Source organism: Gavialis gangeticus, unplaced genomic scaffold (assembly GCF_001723915.1).
Source record: "Gavialis gangeticus isolate Ggan-Ray unplaced genomic scaffold, GavGan_comp1, whole genome shotgun sequence".
Lineage (NCBI taxonomy): Eukaryota > Metazoa > Chordata > Crocodylia > Gavialidae > Gavialis > Gavialis gangeticus.
Genome location: NW_017729029.1, coordinates 67,756,228 through 67,767,715, shown reverse-complemented (window position 1 = coordinate 67,767,715; position 11,488 = coordinate 67,756,228). Strand labels below are relative to the sequence as shown.

At 37.8% G+C, this 11,488-nt stretch overlaps 1 non-coding gene across 1 annotated transcript; it reads left to right on the top strand.

The window, feature by feature from the left end:
• Window positions 1-1,044: 1,044 nt before the first annotated feature.
• On the top strand, window positions 1,045-1,116 carry TRNAC-GCA. Its single transcript has one exon. It is a non-coding gene; the product is annotated as a tRNA-Cys (tRNA).
• The last annotated feature ends 10,372 nt before the right edge of the window (window positions 1,117-11,488 follow it).

Sequence of the window (11,488 nt, the reverse complement as noted above, 5' to 3'; positions counted from 1 at the left end):
CTAAAGAGACAGGCTGAGGGTGTGGTCTCCTCTGCTGGGCCCATCCTAATCAAATGGTCACAGCACAGAGATTTTAATCACAATGTCACAGGGCAGAGATTTTGGGGAGAAACCAAGGTGGTTTTCTGCCACAGTGGCCAAGAGCCTAAGAGTTTAGTCCAACTACAGGTACAGACATCCTGAGGACCATTACTGTCTATCTAGCCAATGGACTACATTAGAGTCATGGACCGTGAACCCTATCAGGTAAAGCCCTGATGCCCTGACACATACATCTATGATAAATAGTCAGCAAATATTTATTTTCCATTGGTTAATAACTATATTAAAATAAAATTTTAATATAGTTCATACACACCGCTGTATACATCCTTATTTGTATATCTATCTATATCCATATCTAGATCTTAGATATAGATAGAGATAGATATATAATATGTGGTTTTGAGTTGGATGAGTTTTGATACAGTTAATCTTCAATATACCTGTAAATTGGCAAGGATTTTTGTGGGTGAGATCTTTTACTGGACCAAGTACATGGCTGGGATAGAGCTTTTGAATATGCAGCATTCAAAGGCCTAGATGGAGAATGTCTTCTATTTTAAAGCTTGTCTAACTTTTTCCTAACCATGCAGTTGGTCCAGGAGAAGATCTCACCCACAGAAATCCTTGCCATGTGTGTGTTTGTGTGTGGAATAAATGTCTTCATTTCCCATGCTATATTTACATAACTTGTATGCACAGATGTTATATGGCATTTATAAGAGACAGTTTATGTTTTTAAACGTGAAATCTAACTAAAACAAAAAATGGATGCCACATCCTTCTTTTACCATTTCTTTATTTTAATAAATGAAAAGATCTATATATCTAGATATATCTATATTAAAATTTAGTAATCCCCATCAGTTATCAGAACAAGGAGTTCCTCTGTGAACTGGTGAGAACCATTAGTGTCCCCTGTGTAGAGCTGTAACTTAGGAGTTTCATAACCCTCAAACTGAAGTCAGAGGAAGAATCAAGTATGAAATGACTAACAGAGAAGGGGGTATAGCTCAGTGGTAGAGCATTTGACTGCAGATCAAGAGGTCCCTGGTTCAAATCCAGGTACCCCCTTGCTTTTTTTTTCCAATGCCCACCAAAGGGGGCAGGAATGCTAAGAAGCCCCCATGTCTCAGCAAAAGCATTCAGGGATGCCTGTGGGCAAAAAAGGAGGCCTACAAAGAGTGGAAGCAAGGGGCTGTCACCAAAGAAGATTATACATCCATAGCTTGGGACTGCAGGGAGGCTGTTTAGGAAGGCCAAGACAGACCTTAGACATTATAATTCATTTGAATCATTGTCATGGCAATATTTTAATGAGCATGGATAGTAAAATCCATCTTGTTTTAATAAGATTCAATAATAGAAATGGTATCAATTTAAGCTGTTCTCATTACAGACGAGAACAATCATACATTTTGCCCTTTTTCAGGTCTAAATGTATATTTACTGTCAGGTTCTATATCTAGACTTTTCTGTCAGTGTTTATTGTTCTTGAGCTAAAAAAGAAAATAGGATGATAAATAAATAAGGGGTATACAAGTACTCAGGAAAATTTCTGATTATATATACTTTTGGCCAGGCTGTGTCTTTGTGCAACACCAGCAGGTGCAAAGAGATCCTTACACATCATACCTGGTAACAGGAGAGTCATGCTATTATTTATGGATCCTTTGGTGGCATAAAGTAATAAGTGGCTAGTCTAGTCCATTCCCTGTGACCTAGAGAAATGTGATTGTACTAAAGTCACCTTTAAATTCTGCAGGTAGAACAAGTCAGAAGTCTTTAGGATCAACCAGGACTGCAGAAGCCAGGGTGAAAGCATATGTGGTTTAAAAAAAGTCTTTAACATGTCCCTCCTGAATTGCACTGATTGTTCCACAACTGTGACTAGTTCAAAATATTGTTTTATATAGTCTACACATTTTTAAATTCTTTTAACATTGGCATTATATTCAAGGTGCAAAATTCAGCCCTAGTACTGTTGGTTTCATCCTGATAGATTAAAAAAATAGCCACAACAGCTTCATGGATTTGAGGAATGGCATCTATAATTTATTGATGAAGTGTCATTTACCATTATTGCAGAAGTTTGTATTAACATGTAATACCAGACAAGTTAATGATTTGTCTCTTAATTCTAGTAAATAATCATGACTTTTAAAAATTAAATAGTGACATTCTGGCCTTTGCTGGTTGCCCGCTCTATGCTTTTTCTTTTCTTTTTCCAGTTCATTCATTTATTTTAGGCCAAAGCCTTCCATTGCTTCAGGATCTCAAGTCCTTTTTCATCATGCATATTCATGCTGCTTTGTCATCTGTTTATACTATTCATACTCCATGTTCAGCATTTCTAATCCTTACTATCCAAAAATGTGCAGGCCCCATACCAAAAAAGGTGATTTAAAAACATATTTTAAAGCCAAATACATATTGAATTAGTTTTCTTTATCTTATTTATCTCTTTTTTTGATATTTACAATTCATAATTTCCATCTCCATAAGGTTTTCTGATTGTTTGTTTATGTTTGTTTGGTTCATCTCTGGTAGCTGAAACTTTAAAAAAGAATTGTAATATTGGAAGACCATTAGTTAAATCAGAAAAGGTGGAAACACTGCAGACTATAGGCACCTTTTCTTTTCTCACTCTGTTTCAAATGGTGATTCAGAGACTGGAATCCAATCCTCAGCTCCTGCCACATATAGAGCAATAATAAAATTAGCTGTGTGTGAATCAAACTGTGACTTTCTAAGCAGTTCCCTACTGATACGGGATTGTTGTTGCAGTTGCAAGGAAACGCAGTGTACTGTTTCTCATAGTAGAGCAGAGATGGGACTCTGTTGTAACAAATATTTATTATGGCAAATGTCAGCGGGTGCTACCAAAGTGGTGGTGATACAGCAGAGAAATTGCTGAGCTAACCTTGTAACAGCTAGCTTGGTTATGGAATAAGCATAGAGCTTGAGCCAGGCTAATTTACTTTACCCAGACTCTTGGAAGGGTATGTTAGCTTGTATCAAGCTCCATGTTGCCCACAGTATTAATATTGGGGCTAACTAATTTAAATGATCCTGTGCACATAATTTTTCAAATTCTTTTTCTTAGCATGTTCAAACTGAAATATTTACACTGTTGTTAGTTTACAGCCATTTTTGCAAGGGTTCTTTAGGCAACCAGTTTAGGATCCTTTGCATTATATTTACAATGATGCATAATTATAAGGACTATTTTTTTGGTCTTGCATTCACTATCATATAATCTAGAAGAGTTTAAACCTGTCCTTCTGAATCTAATCCCACTGCAAATTCATAAACTATCTGAAGATAGAGATGCTCAGTGTCTAAATCTTATGATTGATTTATCTATTTTATATTACAGTGCTGCAAGCATTTTAAGGAATAAGTAATAGTATAAAGAACCTGTTTCCTTGTAAAAGTCAGGGTATAATTTTTCACCTCTAACTGGAAAAAGGAAAGGTTGTTAAAACATTAACACTGTGCCATTTTCTGTCTTATTTCTCAGCATCTGTCACGAGTTTATTTTATTTTGTCATCTTTAGTTAGGAATTCTTCCTTTACTTCTGTGACATTTTTCTAAAAGACTCAGAATTATTCATAAATATCTTTCATTGGCAATTTTTAGTAATATAGTAAACAAACATTTTATTAGAATATAGTGAATATTTACAGTGTATCCCCTCCCCAAATAGCACTCTTTATTACAAAAAAAATACAAAATATTACAAAACTGGTAAAAGTAGAAATTCTGTAAATGTTTACTGGTATGTAAACATTTTTCAATCCATGTGATTTACAAAAGAAGATCAGGACTCTTTACGTTATTAAAATAACATATTTTATATTGGAAATGCAGGTCTCATATAACATGGAAGATTGGCTGTTGTTAAATTAGTGAATTATGACATTGCTAAGAGATAATATACGGGAATCTGAGCAACTGAGATGGGAAGATGCTTGTATTCAATCTACCTTACAATATTTTTTATTCAATTCCTTATGAATATGTAGGGGAAAAAAGATGTCCTTGTTTTAAGGATTTGGTAAACTGACCTTTTTAATTAAGGTAGGGGTGAGCAAAATACAGCCTGTAGGCCAGATCCAGCCTGCCAGGCCATTCTACCTGGCCCATGGGGTCCCTAAACATTTTAGAAAATGTATATTTATCTCCTCCTGGCTACCTGTCAAAGATAACAGGATACAGGGGCAGTAGGACCCAGGGGAAGCCAGCAAGACTCACCAGCAAGGCCAGGCTGGCTCTGCCCCACCCCCAGCCCTGCCCTCCCAACAGGGAGTCTCTGCCTGCCGCAGCTTTCACTGCTTCCCTGCACACTGCTGGTTTCTCCAGAACCATGTGGTCTCCAGTTACATCACCGGGCAAGGTGACCCTAACCATACAAGTAGCCCTCCTCTGTACCCTTTCAAGTTTATCCACATCCTTCTTGAAGTGTGGCCTATAGATGGACTTTCAGTGAGATTAAGGAAGACTCAATTTGACATTCTCCTATGCCTAAGGTAAGCACAACAAGCAGAGGATTCTTTTTAAAAGAGGAAAACCATTCAGCTGTCTCCTGGTCACCCTAAAATATAAAGAATAACACATCCCTATTGATAGAAGAATCTTTCCCAAATGATTACTGAAGTGTAAATATTTGGTATATTTTTATAATATAATCTACATATTTTGTATGAGGATGAACTTGGAAATGGATGAAGAATCTATTAAGTTGTCTAGCTCACTGATATGCAGCTGAATGATTCTTCTTCAGTATTCTTAGTATTTGGTTTGGTGTAGTTTAAATGTCTTAAGTAATGTAACCTCCACTTCCATTAGGAATCTGTTCATAGTTTTGTGGGAAGGCTGGTCCAACAGTATTTATACCTGAAACACAGCTATGAAAATTGTTTCCAGTAAAGGAAGAACTGCGGTAGGTTTATCAGTCCTTTGTACAAAAGTTGACCTGTAGCAGGACTTTTGTTTTTGTTTAGGATGAGAGTGGGAGATGCGGGATGAGAGATATGTGATATTGAAAAGAATAAACCTGAAAATAAGCCTTTAACTAAAACTTGAACAAGAGGTATGATTGGTTTGGGGAAGTGGGAGAGAAGGAATACAGAAGCAGGTGAGGAAATAAAGGTAGGTATGTCGGAAAAGAGAAGAAGAGTCAAGATAGCTCACTGTGTTGTCAATAATGGGAGGTATGGAAAAGCTGTGAAATTAAAAAATCTTTTTTATATTTTATTTTTGCCTGTGATATCTCAAGGAGGATTAGGATCTCAGCATGTTTGGTCTTGTACCAATATAGAAAAAATATAACGAGCAACTTACTGTGGTGCTGGGGAGCACCACTATGAAAACACTTGCTTCTATCATGAATTTGCCAAGTGATAAAAATAAATGTAATGCAGCTTTCTATATATAAGATCTCAGCCTCTGTTCTACAGTTTAAACACCTATTTCTAATGTTCTGTTTCTTTGATATAAATTTGGTATTTTTTTATTTGATTTGTTTTAGTTTTGAAATACACTATGGAGCATAGGGGGCAGCAGCCAAGAAGGAGCAGCAAGGGGGAGAGGAGGTGATGGAATTAAGGCAAAATTAAAAGGCTGAGAAATTTTGCGTTGCCTTCTGGGAAAAAAAAAATCCTAAAATTTAAAGTCAGGGAGGCTAAGCACGTTAGGCTAAAAACATTAGCTTGTAGAAAAATATTGCAATATAATATGCTCATTGGGAACCACATAGAAATCAAAGGCATCATCAAAGTATAATGTCGACTAAAGTATAGATTATATTTCAAATGTTTAATTTGAGAGTAACTACTAGTTCAAGCATGAATAGAATCCAGTATTGTCAATAAAAGCTGGCACTTTCCCCATGCAACTAAAGGAGTGGTCAAATTATTGGTTTCAGTAGAACAATCCCAGCAAAATTTACTGACCAATAATGAATGTTAAAGGTGGATTTAGCAAGGACTGGGGCAGATGCATATTGTCAGGATTATAAAAAAAATGTCATTTTCATATGTCTATTTTTTCTAAACATAGAAATTAAATCACTCATAGCTGTTGGGTGGTCACATATCACTTTCAAGACTGCATCTTCAAATCAGCAAATGTATTAAGAAAATGAAATTGGTTAAAACTTACATTTGAAACTATAAAACTTCAGTTCCAGCATATTATAGATATTTATCATTTTCTGACAATAGGATATATATGTCTGTACCAGTTAAAACTCTTACAGAAATATCATAATTTGTTATTATCAGTTCTCAGATTTGTCTCCTATCTAAAATACCACCAATTAGACATTTAGGCTAGGTACAGACATAACACTTTTACCAGACAGCAGCTAGAGAGCCCTGTTCCCTTATTTTGCTGCCCCTATCTAGCATGGACAGGGTTACATTCCCCTTTCCTCCATTTCACTCTGTCAAAGGGACATCCTGAAACTACTGCTAAGGCAGATGTTACTGGCAACGAAATCTGATGCTGACTGCAGTAAGGTGCATGAGAGGGTGATTGCTTCATTAACCCTACAAGTACATGTGATCATGAACAAGCGAGGCAATTACGTTCTTTCAGTCAATGAAAAAAATCTTTGTTTTTTTATTTTGCCTCCTGAGAACAAGGTGCAAGTCTTATTCAGAGGTGTGCAGATACAGAACAGCTATATTATAGAGCCCTATACATGTGTGTAATACCCTGCTGGCTTCCTGCTGCTCTCCTAACCTAGTGAGAGATAGCAACACCAGTCAGAAAAAAAAAAGGAAAGGAGTGAAAATCAAAAGCAGCCGTGCCCCTTAAAACTCATGGAGCCACTTGCAGTAGCCGCACCCTTACTTTCCCTTCTCTGCCATCAGCTGGCTTTCATCTCTGCTGCTTTAGTCCCCACCTAGTTGTCTTTTGGCAGTCCCCTGGCTCTATTGGTGGTCATAGAGCATTTGAGGCTCTATTGGTGGTCATCTGACCACCCTGTCCAGTCCGCATACCTGCTTACTCCATGGTTAGCTGCAGTTCTAGAAAACCACTGGCATCTCTCCATTCTGCTGGCTGCAGCCCTCTCCTAACTGCCCCTCTCTGGGGTCATAAATACTCCTCCTCATGCTCCATCCGCCAATCTGGAGGGAGCATGCTCTGAAGAAGTGAATCCGCCCGCTCAAGGGTCTGGCTGTGCTTTTCTTGGCATCTGCAGGATTTCCCGCTTCAGTTGCTCAGGTCTTTTCTCCTGCCCTGGTCTCTTCCCCTTACACAAGCTTCTGGGGAAACTATTACTAAATTGGGGAGTTTCTGAGGCTTCCAGCAGATGGAGAAGCAGATGTACCTGAACTGGGTATCTCAGTTTGGAATCCTCTGTCTTTCTCTTTTCTACAGAAAAAAAAAATGTGGGAAAGATTGATTTCATAGGCCATTTGTAGATGATACTTTTTAGCAGATTTAAAGCAGGTTAAATGCCTTTTGTGTATTTGGCAGTGTATAGCACGTTAATTCCAGCCACTGTAGCACATTCGGTGGTGTAATGCGCCTTGAATGACTTTGGGATGCAGGAAATGACTTTGGGGAACTGCAAAGTAAAGCACCTCTAAGGAGTTTTAGTTTCCTACCCTACAGATGCAGAGGGAAGCACCAGGCTCCCTGTGGCTCAGAAGCTGTGCAGGCAGACCTTGCAAGCAGCCTGGCAGCAGCCCAGGAAGGCAGACTCTACAGAAAGAAAGAAAAAAAAGCAGCAAGCCTGATCTTTTTTTTTTTTCCTCAGAGCCTGCCTGCCTGAGCTGCGTGGGGGCCAAGTGCTATGGTGTGGTGACTGCAATGCCCCCTGGGACTGTGACGCCCCCTGGGACTGCCTAAGCCGGGTGCCTCCAGGTGGGTGTCACCTGGAGGGGACTGCTTTGCCCGCTAGCAGCTCACTCTCCTCTCCCTGCTGCTGGAGAGGCAGGTAAGGATCGGGCTCTGATACAACACGGGAGTTTACTTTGCTCTAAATTAAAATGGTGTTTTCAAAAAACTACTGTTTCAATTTAGGGAGAATATTAAACTCCTGTGTCATCTACAAATGCCCACTAATACTGGGTTTATGTCCCTGATGTGGTAAGGTATATTTTGACACTGTTCTCCTTCCCAAACTAGGTCCCAGGAATGATAAAATATTCCTCTAAGTTCTGTCTCCACTAGCCCTCCCAGAGTGTTGCCAGCCCTCCTGCATCCTAAAGCCCATCCCACAGGGGATAAGAGGAGGGGAAGGGGAATGAAATAAAGGGGGAAATAAAGCATAAAGAAGAGTGACTGGTAGAAAGGAAGAGAAATATCAGTCTTAGTTGGAATTTAAATGTAAGAAGAGAGCACAATAAATTGATAAGAGAACTGAAAACTCTGCAAGAGCAGAAGAGATGAAAGCAAATGAAGAAAAGTGAAGCAAATAAAGGAAATGAAATAAAAGTAGAACACAGAGGGACATAAGACACTCTGCAGGGCTGACTCTGATCTCTCTAATGATAATTATACGTTAGTATAGTTCCAGTGAAGGCACTAACATAATTGGGGATTGGTTGGTGTAACCAGGTTGGACACTGGCCACAACCAGCAGCCTAGTGGAAAAGCCGGAATGGGTGCTCCCCTCCCCAAGACAGTCTGCACCCCATCAGCAGCAACAGGTGGTTACAGGCATGAATAGAGCTTGTATTTTGAAAAACGGGGTGCAGATGGTGAGGTGCATCATCACTGCCCCTTCTCTGCTCACCCGGTTCTCCAGGATTGTTTACCAATGATGCAAAACCTGTTAGTTACTATTCTGACTGCAGGGTCTGAGAAAGCATACTTAGTTAAAAGGTTGTACTGTCTGGATATTTCATTGCAATATTGTAGTACTAACATTTCCTTTTTTTCTATAACTGTGAAAACTTGACCGTAGATGGGAGACCAATATTCAAAGAAAATCAGCCCGTAAAAGTATATAATTGTCCTGGGTTTACGTGTTCTCTGTCCTGGATTCAGATCCTGAGGAATACCTAAAATAACATGAAAATAATTCAGTATTCATTTTAAGTTATCCAAAATGTTTAATTTTCATTTTTATTCCAAATTGATGGAAGGCTTAAAAAATAAAGAGACTAACTCATAACCTATATTACAGTGGAGATTATTTAGAAGCACAAATAATAGGAGACAAATAAAAGCAGACAGGTTAAAAATCCAAGCTCTTAGGGGCTTAATCCACTCTGCCCAGTCCCCCCGCAACAAAACATTATAGTGAATGAAAACATGAGCCTCTTAATACATTTTAATTGGTTGAGCAAAGTATGAGTCAAACAAAGAAAGGACTAGAAAAAGCCAATCTGAGCATTCATTAGCAGCAATTAAAGTGTTGTAGTCTTTATATAAAAGCCCATTTTTAAAAGTTGAAAATCAACAAGTGAATTAATACCAAAATTTTATTAAGTATAGATATTGTATGCAAGTTGCTTCAAAAAAATTATATTTCAAGGGAAAATATAACAGGAAAAAACAGACTGAAATGTGTTAGAATAAGTTCTTACAAGTTATTACTTGAATTGTGGTGTATCTCTTTGCTCAGAGACAGGAAATATTTTCAGTCTGAATGCTGTTATTTCAGAGTAACGTGAGAAAAAATAATAAGAAAGAATGCATAAAATACTGGCTGTCCTGAAGTCAATAGAAAAATATCCACCTACTTCAAAGGAACCAAAATATTGTTCATAACAAAATAAAAATTCAAGGGCTAGTTCTTATGCTTTAAGCCAAAGGTCAATGTCTCTCTAATAGAGATCAAGAAAAAAACATTGCTTATAACCTTGTACTTCATCATTTTTTTTTGCATGAGCTTTCTTACATCTACCTGTGAAGATACTGTCAGAAAGAAATGACACTGAACCTGAGAGACCATAAGACAGACCTGGTATAATAATTCTTATCTCTCTATATTATCAAAGTTTGCATGTGTGAAAATATAAAATTAAGTTGCTTGGGGTCATTTAAACAATGGGAAATTAATATCAAATTATTCTGTGATCTGTTCTTTTATAGAATTAAAATGTTCCATTTCTTTTCTCAAATTAGTTCCCATGATAGCTGCACTAGAAATGAGGATGATACAAAAATATCGCTCTTAAATCAACTTGACATTAGTGAAAGTTCATATTTCATTATAAAAAGCATTGATAATCAAAGCCTATTATTCAAGCTGCTTTTGACTGAAACCTGGGCTCTCCACCAATAAGATACTTGGGAAGAAACTAATACTGGAAAGATAAACACATGTCTAGAGAAGTCATAAGTTAGTTAATTCAGTCTTCCTATTAACTAGATACATTGCTTTTATTACAGGGGTTTGCAGTGGTGTCCCACTTTGAGAGAGATTTTTTTTCCCAATCCCTTTACTTACCAGTGTCGCTACCAAGGGAACTAATTTGAGGAAAGAAACAGATTGCTTCCACTTAAGACAGTTTTCCTTAGCCATAATGTCACATTACTTACATGGTGGTGCATACTGCCTCAACCCTACAACAATTTACTTAAAAAAACAAACAAATAAATCAAAAGCTCCTACATATCTTGGAACATTTTAAATTAGATAGAATATATCTTCCCAACCACTAGGACAAGGTATATGAGTTATGGAACATTATGGAGCATATTTTCCCGTAAATGGATGTAGAGAATATTAACATTAATGGAGCTTGGATATCTGCAGCAGATGCGCCGTGTGTGTGGGTGCCTGTATACATGTGGGGAGGCTGCTCCAATGCACTGCAATTACAGTGTGTTGGAGGAGACTCGATGTATCAAGTCTGCTGAAGTGTGCTAATTAGTGCGCTTCAGCCAGCCTCTGTGTCTTACGTATCAGCATCCCTGCACTTCAAAATGGCAATAGGAGCTTATTCAACAAGCTTTAGTTAAAAGTGCCCCTGCGGCCATTTTGATGTGTGGGGATACTGATACATGAGATGCTGCCGACGCTTTAATTAGAGTGGCTACTGGAGCCACTCTAATTAAAGAACCTTCTCACCCCTGGAGCACGTGTAAAAACATGCTGCGTGTTTATATTGTCCTGTGATAACTGCTAGATAGTATTTTCTTTCTTTAGACTTTGCATAAAGAATGTTATACTAGTATTGGTATAGAAAGCTTTATGCTGCCATCCTGTATATTAATACAAAATGCTAGTTGGATAATATTTGGGACAAACTGAACTAGAAGGGGAAATATGTGGATTAGAACAGTCTGAATTCAGAAATTAAAGGTTTATTTTGTAGTTTAATTTTCTAAGTTTTGGGATTTTAATACTATTCATATTAATCTGGGCCTACCACTATTTCAAGTGCTTTTCCCATCTCCTAAATTGTATACTGCATCTGTCACAGGCAGGGTTGACAGACTCATAATAGGGTGGTGAAGTCAAGCATGTTGGTT